At 42.3% G+C, this 13,559-nt stretch overlaps 1 protein-coding gene across 1 annotated transcript in view; it reads left to right on the top strand.

Moving 5' to 3' along the window:
• LOC120953704 (helicostatins) overlaps nt 1–13,559 on the top strand; it is a 29,017-nt gene that overhangs the window by 9,070 nt on the left and 6,388 nt on the right. The window lies entirely within an intron of this gene.

The following is a 13,559-nucleotide window of genomic DNA, read 5'->3' as shown; positions in this document are numbered from 1 at the left end:
GATTCGACTATCTTCTGAATTGCCTTGTCATAGCTAGTAGTGGCTCATTGTATCCATATAAGGTACGCCTGCTCTCACCAACAAGCAAGTTACGAGAGTGAAGAGGTCTCGAAGGCACGTAGATGTAAATGCTCTTCTCTAATAAACAACGTCTAATTCGTTTTATAAATATTTAAGCTACAAATACATATTGGTTTACCTAAAAACGGTATTTGGAGTGTCTATAGACCTACGCAGAAAGCAACACAAGCGATAGCTTGGCATGGTTGAAAGTCCTTTGAAATGGTTGCATTTTAAATCAAGTCTTGTAAACTTCCATTGTATTGCCTCTGTTAATCATCGTAGTGCAATTCGGGAACCAAAGTGCGCACAAGACAAATAAACAACGACATAAGACTTAAGACATGACTACATCCACGGAATTGTCGAAAGATAAAACCTAGCATCTTGTATGCCTTGTTAACAGTGTGGTCAACGTGTAAACGGAAATTTAAACTAGATTTCAGTGTAACACCTAGATCACAAACTTCCTGATGACGATCCAACACACGGCCCAACTACGAATAATTATACTTAATCGTTTTTTTTTTTCAAGTGTAGGAAACGATTTTTTTTTTATTCAGGAGGAACGGTCCAAATGTCTAGGAAACGATATAAGGACTCAAGATCATTTTTAGACCCCAAGTACCAAACACTAAGTATGAGTCTCGATGAGACTACTGTACACACTGTCATATATGCTGGAATTACCATCCACGGAATTACCATTGCTGGAATTACCATCCTAAATTCACGGGAGCCCCCGCGGCCGCTCATCTTTGGACTAAATCATCTTTGGTGCATTATCGATCATATAATGCAACTGTATGCATTTCCCAGGACACTTTGCCCGATTGTGACCTTATCAAAATAGCAATAAAATAACACACAAGTGCAATAAATGAAGTAATTCATTTCGTTTTACGTTCAGCATCGATCGAGGAGAACTTTTCCCAATTAAAATAAGGCTACCACCTTAAGGATATACACCTTTTTTCCTACAATTGCGCCCATTTTTGTGGGGCTCCATCATAAAAGAATAAACTTTAGGAAAACATTTCACGGTCTCATTTCCTGGCACCAGTCTGGGATGAGACCAACAGAGGGGACGCAGGAAGCAGGGCAGAATGACGTCCTATCGGGTTGGTTGCGTACAGAACCGTTCGCTTACCCAGGTGTAGTTAATTTCCGCGTCAATCCGTAATCGTCCATCCGTCCTTCTTGGCCTGCCCCAGGCCAGCCAGGAAATGAAAAAACCAAACACAGATGAGTGCATTCGACGACAAAAGGATTGAGTACGGGCGATTCTTTTCGTGTTTTTTTGTTCAAAGTTGCAAAGAATATTGAGTCTTTTTTCTTCCTCTTTTCAATGTTTTGCCTGTTGCGAAACTGTTTTGAGATGAGTTTTCTCTTGACGCGATACCCGCTTAATAATGACTCGATGCTGCAGTTTATAGCATTTATTGTGTCGCACTTAATGAAGCTGCTCCATCGAGAGGAAGGATGAACGCTTTCTGCCATAAACTGCATCAATCCTACTTGCGCTTTCAGGTCTTGTTTTCACGCATTGTTAGCATGCCCTGGTTGTGTAATGAAGGTTAGAGAGAGAGTCCATTGACGGAACCTTGGCACCGAGCCAAGAAGCAATGGGCGCAAACTTTCGGTCCCGTTTGAGCAACTGCGGGCTGCGATCCAGTTTGGGCAAGGACCGCTCTCAATGATACGCATAAATCACAGCCGACGAGAAAGGGCCATAAGCTGCCGATTGACGAGCGTTTGATTGCCCTTTGGCCGTTACACCCTCATGAACCTAATTGATCCCAATAGCCATCATCGTCCACTTTGTGGTCATCCCGAGAGCATCTTCAAAGTTGAACGCTCAAAGGGTGAGTGTGAATCGTCGAAAGGATGCGCTATGGGTTCATGGTATCGATGTTGGAAGAAGATGATTCCCAGTCTTGCGAACAGCTCGTCGTTCAGTGTCGCTTGTGGCTGTCGTTCCAAACAGTGGCGATGCTGATGATGTGTAGCCGAAATTCATTATCCCTTATTACTTGCATAATTTGGTCTGGTTGAGAGGATGGCTGCATTCATCTTTCCGTTGGCTGTGACGCTGATCGTTAACAGTTCCCGATGTTACCGTCCGAAGTGAAATGCTTGCGTAGTCGCCGTTGAACGCTTAGTGACGCAGTGGAACAGAAACAGGAACGAGAGTGATTCGAAGTATACAAAAAAACACTGAGCATAATCACACGCGCACACACACACTTCCGGCACGGTGTGCACGTTGAGCAACAACCGTCGTTGTTGTGTGTGAGGTAAATGTTTTTTAATGGTTTTTCGGGACGAACCCCGCTCCGGTGAGGGGATGTTACGCGCGAACCACGACGGGAGCGCCGGGGATGGCGTGACAATTGCATTACATCCATCTACGAGAGCCTTTGAAGTGTGTGCGCATATCCTTTCGGGGCGGGAGCAGCAGCAGCAGCAGCAGATCCGCTTGCGTAGTCATTGTCTCGTCATTGCCGTTTGGATCATTGTCGTCAGTGTTGATGTTATGCAAAATGGGCGACCGTGTCAACGTTTGGAGTTTAGTGTTTGGTAGTGAATTTTCTGTGTTCGAATGATGGTGCATCGATTGAATCTTTAGGCTTACAAAGCTGGTTGTCACCAGTGAAAACGCAATCGTTACAGCAATGTCATGTAGTTCAAGAGATGAAAACCTTACGACTACTAATCGAGTTACAACTTACTACAGAACAACTATAAATCATGTTTATAACATTACAAGTTAAATTGCACTTTCTATGTTTAATGATTAAATACCAATAATTCATTATTAACAATAGCACAAAATATAATAAAGTATGATATAATAAAGATTCAACACAAACATTACATCAAAATTTATTCCACCAAACAACCCTTCCACGCAAATCAGCTCGCGTGGCTGCGTGTTCGAGATAGTCGAAATTACCCGATAGAGAGAGAGAGAGAGAGAGAGAGAGAGAGAGAGAGAGAGAGAAAAAGCAATTTATAACTCAATCACTCCAGTAACCAGTGGCGCTCACATGTGTGTACCCGGTTTTTTTATCACCTTATCATAACCGAAATTGCACTCCCACAGCGGTGACGGTGGTGGTGTGGTTTTGTGAGAGGCTTCCTTACCATCGTGATTATGCAAGGAATGCAATCGTAACGCAAAAATTCACCAACGATTCACCGGCAAATAAACCGACGCACAAATCCGCTGGCAGGTGGTAGTCGCCGAACGATATCGTGTGTGTTTGTGCGCGCGCGAGGAGATTGTGAACGTGAACCAGAGAGCAGAGGGAGGGGGGGGGGAGTGTGGAAATTCAAGCATCTCCAATCATCCCCATGCCCAGCAAAAAGCATTCAGGGCTGCTAACTGACGGACGTGATTTTTATGTTTCTCAGCGGTGATGTGTTCATTTTGGGGTTTTCCTTTCGGCGAACCGATATTTCGAAGCCTCGCGTATGCACGCGCCTCCGTGTGTGTGTGTTTGGTGCGCGTCCGTTCGCGTAAGTGCTTTTTTGGCTGTTCGCAGTTCAGCACTCCGATCGTGGAATGGCAATATAGTGAAACGAAACATCAACAAAAGACAACCAAACAGGGAAGGAGGACGAATCTTTTTTTCTTTTTCCTCGTCATACCGCGTTCGTCGGTCGCTCGAGGCCGGAAGCGAAGCGGTGTCGTTCGTCATGGCAGTGTGGGTGTCATTTGTTTGAAAAGTGTCGTTATGCTGCCGATCTTCGTACAACCTCTGTGGGTGTTTCCCCCCAGCCTCCGAATAATGAGGGTGAGGGGGTGTGGGTGTGAAGGTATGTTAATATAGTAGAAGGAAGAATGAGACAAAAAAAACGCAAAACACATCATCATAGACGAAAGCATGTGTAGCGTGTGCGAGTCTGTTGGGCTCCCTTAGGCTGGAAACAAGGCATGCAACAGCCACGCTTAAGAGCCGGCTTTATGGTGGACGTTGAAGAGAAGAAGAAAAAAACAGACATTGCTGCAGCAGTGAAATAAACTTCGGCAAGTGGAAAATCTCGTACCGTCGGTGTTTGTGCGAGTGTGTGTGTCAAATATTTTGATAAAAAATCATGCACACAATTACACCACCAGTGAGTGAGCGCAAAACAAAAAAGTATGCCAAAAAGTTAATATCAGCATTTTTGTTGGCAGCCACCAAAGTGGAATGGAATAATAGCTCTAAACAATGTAGAGGGATGATGGGGCTATAGGGTCATGGTATGGATTTTATTTGAAATCGTATAAAATGAAGCACTCAATTCGAGTGTGTTTTTTTTCGTGTGGTACGCTTTACGGCAGCATCTCAATTATCGATTAAACCATTGCCCATTCATTCGCTGGGCAGATAGATGATCAAAAATGGAAATCATTTTAAAATCGAATTTTCCGGATTTTTTTTTCAACAAAAAAAAGGAGGGGTGCAAACCCATACGACCCTTTTCAAATAAATAAATATTGTGCAACGGTTGCAATATCGTTGCAATCTTCGTTTAGTTGTAGTTGGATTAGTATTGCTCAAATAATTTATTCCGTCAGACTTAACTTCCGAAGACTTTTATATAATTTTTCGATGACAAAAGAATTTTGAAGCCGTGTTCCTCCAAATCTTTCAAAAAATGGTATAGCTCCTACGGATTATCGGGAAGCGAGTTCATCCTATACAGGGTTTCCCACGATTTATTGGTTGGTTCCCACGATTTATTGGTGCGTTCCCACGATTTTTTGGTCATTTCCCATAATTTTTTGGTAGCAACCCACGATTTATTGGTCGGTTCCCAAATATTATTGGTCGGTTCCCAAATATTATTGGTCGTTTCCCAAATATTATTGGTCGGTTCCCAAATATAATATAATATAATACCGACCAATAATATTTGGGAAACGACCAATAATATTTGGGAACCGACCAATAATATTTGGGAACCGACCAATAAATCGTGGGTTGCTACCAAAAAATTATGGGAAATGACCAAAAAATCGTGGGAACGCACCAATAAATCGTGGGAACCAACCAATAAATCGTGGGAAACCCTGTAAAGGAAAAAAATGCATACCGTAGTAGCCTAGCGTATGGAATTTAATATCCTTATGAGGTCAGCGTATGAAAAAGTACAGATTATAAGTCATACATTATGATAGTATTGATGGATAGGAATATTTTAAATCTTGCCTGTTGAAACTTCGAAGTCTTCGAAACGCAAGACCGGAAATATCGAACTATAGAACTGTTTCCAAAAAACATAATAAACTTATTATAATAGACAATTCATAATAATTACAAAGAAATATAGTGAGAACAGAATGAAAGTAGTATTCAAACAGTAATAAAAAAAAGGAATTCAAATTAAGATATACAGTCTGTTCCCGAGTTACGCGGTTTGTGCGTTCCCGAGGAATCCGCGTAAGTTGAATTTAGCGGTTTTGAACCAAAATACTAAAAAATTGTATTTTTTATTCCATTTAGTACTTTTATACAATTTATCATTTGTTTGATACGAATTGTGCAGAATATTCTGATATATTTCGCTTATAAGTGGATTAATTTTATTAGCAAAAATGCAATTTATGCTACATTGGACCATTCTTGAAGCAAATTGTACTGATTTAACATTTGATCTGTCAAATTTAGAAAACCGCGTAACTCGAGAACAAACTGTAAACTAATCATATTGAAAAGATAAAAAACCCTAATAAAGAGAAATAAACATACTCATAAATGAATAATCAGCAGAAATAAAAACAAATTCTAAAGTGTAAACCTCCTTGCTCTAATTCGGTAAACTTATGACTACGCCTTATTGCTAAAGAAATAATTAATTTATCAATTCATTTTACATGAGAAATATTGACAATTTTAGTGGTATCCGTACTAGATTACCTCTGCTGTCCGTATAACCCCGTGCTGCCATTCATTTTCTGTCTGTCGCTTTTGGGTATTTGAATCCTCATCGATTCCCACGCGTGCTGTTTCCTACATTCCGGCTCCGAGGTGGAAAAGGATGTCACATGTTTGTGGGGTTTGCTCCTCCAGAAGATATCCTCATGATCGTTTCTGACATACCACATCTTAAAAAATGCCGTTAAAAAATCACATCTCACCACATTGATAATTGCAGCCATTGAAGCACCCCCAGCACACGTGTGTAGAAGTGGAGTTTGTGGCAAATTGGCACAAGTATACTTTGAGCAGCGCGAGACAATTACCCGCACTCTCCTTGAAATATCCAGAGAACACTTGAGAAGCAGAGCAAAAAAGCATTACAATTTCCTCGTAGGAAACCGCTTTGCTGTGCTTTCTAACCCGAAACAACCACTCACGCCAATTAGCTGCGGAAGTTAAAAGTTCATAAGAAGTCATCACGGCAAGGAAATGATCGACCTGACTTGGCTGGGCTGAGGAAGGGACAATTAAGGATGCTAACTGCTCTGCTGTCTCAAGACAGAGGCGGCAATGGAAGGGTGCCATCTCTTCGACGCGTAAACCGCGTAAACTTCATTAAATTTTATGTACACCACCAGCGTGTTAACTCTGATCGTCCGTTCCTTTTAACCCCGGCTGTATCCAACCAGCAACCTCCTCTCCCTGAGGGTTTTCCTTTACAATGGAGTGCTAGAAGTATGTGACTGCTTTTACCATCGTACCATCATTACTGACCAACGCCGTCATCGGTCCCATCTATCCTTCTAAGCGTGCTCACACATCGAACGTTTTTGCTAGCAGCGATAAAATTAGCTCCTTGGCGGGGTAATAATCTTCGGTGCAGTAGCAGGATTTTCACTGTCCCGTACGGGATTTTGCACTGCCACCGTCGCCTTATGGTGTGCGCGGGGCAGTAAATTTTAACGATCCTTTTCTTCTCGTCTGCATACAGCTGGCCACAGCCGGCTGAGGAATCCAACCGGGAAGGGGCGAAGTAAATTGAGCTGCAAGAACAATATGTGGTTCGCTTTTATAGGACACGACGGGAACAAAAGCATGCACGAACCACCCTGAACACTGTTTGTCAATATGTTGACGCGTGGTTGTGTGGGATCCTTTTCAATGCCACGCAAGATGAGGGATTATTTTAGATAAATTGGAGTGTGCTTGTGTGCCATAATCATCATCGTTCATAAGCGATCGGGAGTATTAGATTTATCCTGTCTAAATCTCTCGACCCAGAATATTGGCAATTTTGTCGAACTCAATTTCATTCGACATATTGATAGTATTATCGCTTCCTTACGCACTTGGCTAATATGCGCACATACACACGTTATAGTGAAATTGAATTTAACGTGTTTTGATTGCTTTTTTTGGGGTGATAAGCAAAAAAACAACAACAAAATTCAATTCCATTCTGCTTGAACATGATCGCAAGCTATAAAAGCTCATTAACGCTCTCAACAAGTGGTTGTTGAGCGTTGGGATTAGTTTGCTGTTTGCTGTTGTTGTGCTTTTTGCATTAGTCAACTGCAGCGCAGTGCACAGTGCACTGTTGAAATTAAAATCAAATTAAAAGAAGCTTAGGCTAGCATTATAACCGCAACGCAGATTCCCCGTGCCGCTGTACAAATAGTCAACTTCAATGGACTGTAGCGAGCGTGTGGATGGGGCTAGTTGAACCTCACAGACACAATAACGTAGAAAGGAAAGCAATGAATAGGAGCGATTTAAGACACTCGCTGCTTTGCGCCACCGGCAAGCAATATCCAAACAATCCTTTAACAATCCCGCTGCCACACCAATAATGAGATTAGTGTGTGTGTGTGTGGGCAGGAAGAATATTTCGGTAATAAAGCACTCTATTGCTACCCAAAACACAATAGCGGGGCCATAATATGTAGTGTGTATGATGGTTGTTTCTTTTCCCCACCGCTTCTTCACACCTCGCTTGCCCGGCGGGCTCTCGACGCGGATTGCAAACGCGTCGTCAAGCTACTGGGCGCTTCCATGTGATTGGTTCGCGTAGATGCATAAGCGCCTCTAATCAGGTCATAGTCACGCATTCCCGCATTCGGTACGATTCCTGCCCAAAATGTGTACACCAATAAAATGTGCCATTGGAACCGTGTGTGCTGCCGCCATCACCGTCCGTGTGCAAGCGCGGGAGGGCAAATAGGGTGGGGTGGGGTGCGGTTCTGCGCGGTGCTTTCAGGGATACGCGTGAGGATTATTTGCGGAATGATAAATAATGCCTGATAATAGCTATTGTTGTTGCCCGATTTGACGGGCTTTCATGGAGAATATGTGTGTGCGCGTGTGTGTGTGATAGTATTTGTTTGGCTTTTCCGATCACGCCTCGCCCCTGTGTGCCGGACTACGATGAACGTGAGTGTCGCGTTCGACCCCGTTCCCCCGTTTGTGTTTTTTGGCGGGTGCCTTTTTGATGAAGGAGAATGATTCGATTGCGCCACTAGCAATAATGGTGTTGGCAACAAAACATTTACTAAATCACGCGTATGTTGTGCGTCTGTTGGAATGGTACGTTTCTAGGAACATGCCAGTACAAACATACAAACCACCAGCGTGCCAGTGTAATGTCAACCCACTACAATATTGGATTTAGTTGGATTTTCTAAACCCAGCCTCAGCCAGCTTTCAATATGGTTTGAGACCCTCATTTTCTTTGCCCTTTCTATTGCTTTAGCTACCAAACACCAAACTACCTGGCCACGTGGCACTAGCGTTCCACAAGAGACGATGACGAGCACAATGCTTTGATAATTAATCAATGATTGTTTCACATTATTCCTAGCCCTGCAAACGGTCTTCAAAGGGGTTGACAAATCTACTGGCAGCTACGGTAACAATTCCTTCCAACTGTGAACTATGACGCTGGAACAGTGAAGCCTGTGAACAGAGAAATTGAAAAGGTTCCGTTTACATTTCTAGGCAACTATAAAAGCCTTACATTAAACAGCTGGAACGCAAATAATAGCGTTATTATTGGTAGATGATTTAATGTAAATAAAACGATAGACTGTTTAAAACATAAGCGAAAAAGGAAACCCTTTGTCAAACAACGAACGTTTACGAAGGATATTGCAAACAGCAAACCGAAGACGAATTCCCTCTCACACTGTAGTTATTGTTTTGCAATGTGTCCACACCGTGTCACCAGCACCACGACGAGTTAATGCAGAGCAGTCACAGCCGCTTAATGCAAATGATCGCTCCAACACTACCGTCCAATTATGCTTTGCTAAACTGTCGCTCGGCTTGTTATGCGAAAGGGGGTTGCTGGCTGGGTGGCCACTGTCTAGCTATGGTACGGCGAAGACAATGCGACCGAACACGAACGCGGCAGCAAACAGTGCGTCAATTAGTCGCACAATTAAGTTTGCTAATTGTTTTCGGCTTTTTGTTCAGCGTACAGTGTAATACGCTCTGCCTTCTCTATTTGCCAACCAATACTGGATGGAGGAGGTGCCTTGTTTGTTTGACGCTTTCACTTAACAGCAGCAGCAGCAGCAGCAACGGAAGCAGGAATTGTAAGTGATGCAATAATAATATTGTAGCTTTGAATGTATGAAATATGATCGTTTGACTTCGTGACTCGGTACGATGGCTTATTACAATATTGAGCAGCATTAGCAGTGACATGAAGAAACAGCCACAAACGGCTGGCTTTGCATATCAATCAGCAACTGTTTTTTGGCTGCGTACATACACTTTGGCTGCGTGCTTTGTTGTAACGCTTAGTAACGCTTTCATACAACATGGAGAAATACCTTGTTTGCAACAGATTTTGCGAACTAAATACAATTTATTTGTAGTATTTTGTTTAACGATTTTATTTGTTGTTTTAAGTGTGAAATTAAATTTACATGAAGGTTTCGGTCGTATGATTTAAGCCTCTATTACGCTGTTGCATGATCATCAATCAATCTTTACGTGGGCGAGTTATTGTTCCATTCACGACATTAAGTAAAAGCTTGTCTGGGTTGCCCATAACTGAGCTCTGCTATCTCATTGATGAAATACGGACTAAAAATAAATTTAAATGAATGAAACAATCACTCAACACTAAACTAGCCACGGCTTAGCAGCGATAATCGTCACCCAATGTCAAGCCAAACCAGATTCGAAGAATACCCTTTTCTTTCGGTACATCTTTCCACCAAAGGTGTAACTTTAAAGCCACGGCACTTTCCAAGAAACGATCCAAAAAGGTCAAACGATTTTAGGTAAAACAATTAAACTCAAACCAAGTGATACAGTCGCAGTTTCAATTGATCAACTTGTGGCGTGTCGTGTCTGTCTGTCTGTCTATTTCGGCATTGCGGGGGTTTCATTACGATAATGTACACGCTTCTTCCTCCACGCTTTCCATTGCGTCCATTGCTATGCCGGCCGTGGGATTAGTTGGGTGGTTATTTCTGGACCACGAAAGTTGTGTCACCAGCACGAACATCGATATGGAAATATGGAAAATATAGGGAAAAGGCTATAGCAAAAAAAAAGGACGGAACCATCCATGCGCCAGGCTAACACACTCGTTTCTAGCAAAGAGAAGAGCAATATTGAAAGGATTATGCAGCGGAAAGTAAAACATTGACCTGGCGAAGTTGTGTTCTGGAGGGAAAGAGAGAGAGAGAGAGAGAGAGAGAGAGAGAGAGAGAGAGAGAGAGAGAGAGAGGGAGAGAGAAAGAAAAACAGAAAAGGAAAAATGCTCCCAGGATAGTGTTTGGCTTTTCGTATCGATTACACATCGGAAGGGCTGATAATCGATGCACCAAGAGAGCGTGCATCTGTGCTGTGGAAACATTCATTTTGATAGGGAAAAAACCGGTGAATGCATTGTTCAGAGAGTGTATATCATATTTAAGCACATTTTATCGTTTACAGTGCGTATTCATATTTGATTATTTTATGTGTCGAAGCAACAAGCAAAATGGTGTTTTTTGGAAATTTTTTAATCTGTTATTTTTTTAGGGTTTTTTTTTAAAACTAGTTAAAATGGCCCGGTTACAGGGCTACGCAACGTTTATTGGGACGTATACATCTTATCAACGATATAAGAATTGCACTTCAATCAATAATTTTGTTGTTGAATCCTTTGTAAAAGATTTTTTTGTGTGCTAATATTATTTAAAACAAACATTGCAGTGTATATGATTATGATTTCATAATTTTCTTTTATTCAATATACTACAAATTGAATTGTGGACGGTGTACCGGCTGGAATAAATATTTTTTATCAAACTTAACACTGTTTGCGATAAATTTACTTTACCTTTCGGGTCATATGTTCCAGGTAACATCAAGTCCCGTGGTAACTTGGCATACGCCTTATCGAATCCCGGGAATGTCGTATGCCGTACGTCGTATGACTCACGTTGATGCAGAGCAGAAATTTTGCGAACTCTTTCCGCTCTTCAGCATCTTGAACAGTTTAGGCTGTCGGCACACGTATGTTTTCCCGCAACACAATACCTTACATTTGCTCCTCAGCATGCTCCGCCGGATGCACTGCTGCAGGACTTGGACGTTGGTACCACGCGGAACGATTGACAGTATCTGTCGAAAGTCGCCACATACCACCACCACCTTATCACCGAACGTTCGGCGGTTTCCCATATCGTCCTGCAGGGCGCGATCGAGGGCGCGAGCTTCTAGAGCAGGGGTCTCCAAACTACGACCCGCAGGCCGCATGCGGCCCCCAAGAGCCTATTATGAGACCCGTGGCAGCTTTGTGAAGGTTAAAATAAATATTTAATTATTGTTACTATTTTTAAAGAAATTCCATAAGATCAGTGATGTCTGTTGCATCAATTCGGCCTGTGCTGACATAGATGTTACAGGAACTGTTAGCGTCCATGTTTAGCGATAGCTTGAATATAGAGTGTAGCGTACGTCCCCCGGTCAGTAGCAGACCAGCAATTCCAATCGGATTCACTGCGATTGCAATTTCCGATTAGAATCGCGTGTACGCAAGTATAGTTTCGAACAGAAACGGCTTCCCGGTGTCCATCAATGAAAAAGATCTGTCCATGTGTCTCCTCTCGGCTGGATTGTTCTGTCCAACCGTAGCTATCCACTGCTGCGGTAATTACATCGTAATTCGTTATTCGTTTTTTAATCGGTTCACGTATACTAATATGTAATCCAGCACATCGATAGCATAAAAGTGCTCATCGTCCACCAATGAAAATATTTCGGCAACGTATAAGGCGCATTGTAGCAGGTCTGGTCCTATCTGCATAAAGTCGAATAACTGCGGCATACAGGAAACATCGTCAGCGTCTTCTGCGGCGCGATTTAGCGCAGGTGCTGATCAATGAGTCGCTGCACTTTGAGGTGCTTGACAGTTCGCAGCAGCCGATTCTGCTCCGAGTGTGTACAGTGCACCGGCTCTGATTTTGCCCTTCAGAAAATCGTTTCACGTTTGCGTCCTACAATAAAAGAGGATTCTGGGACATTCCCTCCGACAATATAAGGGCAAATAGGTGACGCAGATGTTGAGAATTTCAAATGAAACTGCTTCCTGTAGGGTCCTGGATATGTTGGTGTCGTCCTGCCGCAATCCAGACATCAAAAGTACACCATGCGGCCAATGACGATATCAGTCTGGCAGCGGTGCGTGATCCACTGTCTGCCCGTACTAACATACCATGGAAGCTGCTGCAATAAATTTTAAGCTTACTTGTACGTATTTAATCTTTAAACTATTTATATCACTTCATAAACATTACACAACATATTATTATTCGTATGTTTGTTTGAGGTAGACATGGTTGTCGTTTTACGTCACACGCCTACATCGATGAATTGCTACGTCGGTGCAAAGTGTGCGAAAAAACCAACACGGTACAAAAATCATCCAAGCTATCCGTACCTAACATCAACTCACTAACCTACATCGTCTCACTATGGAGTGAAAAAGTAACGCTCTATAGTGAGAGATTACAAAAATCCTTTATTTGACGCCTTTTTTATTGATTGGCATGAGGTCAGCCCTTTTGTGTGTAAGTAGTAACTAATATACTTCAATTCAGTATGCTCTAAACTGTGGTTGTTTGCGCATAATTGATATATTTTTTTACTTTATTAGCATTAATCTTTTTTCATGTTTTAATTGTTTCTTAACAACATGCATCTTCAAATATTCAGTTTTCCTATTACTATCCCATTTACTTAGTTTATTGGACATTAATAATAAAAACCAAAAATTAGAAACAAGAACATTACGTTACAGTAATGTACCATACTCGACCTCATAGTTTAGTTTTTACGAGTAACGGGGGTGATCCCGCGGTACAATCGTCAACTCGTACGACGTAACAACATGCCCGTCATGGGTTCAAGTTTCAGATGGACCGTTCCCCCCTAGCAAAGATTTGGCTATCTGGCTGGGTGGTACTAAATAAGTATCGAAAGCCTGTATAGGCCGGCCAGCATGTCCGCGTAGGACGTTACACTAAAATAGAACAAGAGTATCAGTGGTCCCTGTTTTTTTAGTGGTCCTTGTCTCACACGGACTGC

This window comes from Anopheles coluzzii, chromosome 2 (genome assembly GCF_943734685.1).
Source record: "Anopheles coluzzii chromosome 2, AcolN3, whole genome shotgun sequence".
NCBI lineage: Eukaryota > Metazoa > Arthropoda > Insecta > Diptera > Culicidae > Anopheles > Anopheles coluzzii.
The sequence above is the reverse complement of the archived record's forward strand: the minus strand, read 5'-3'. Positions and strand labels throughout refer to the sequence as shown.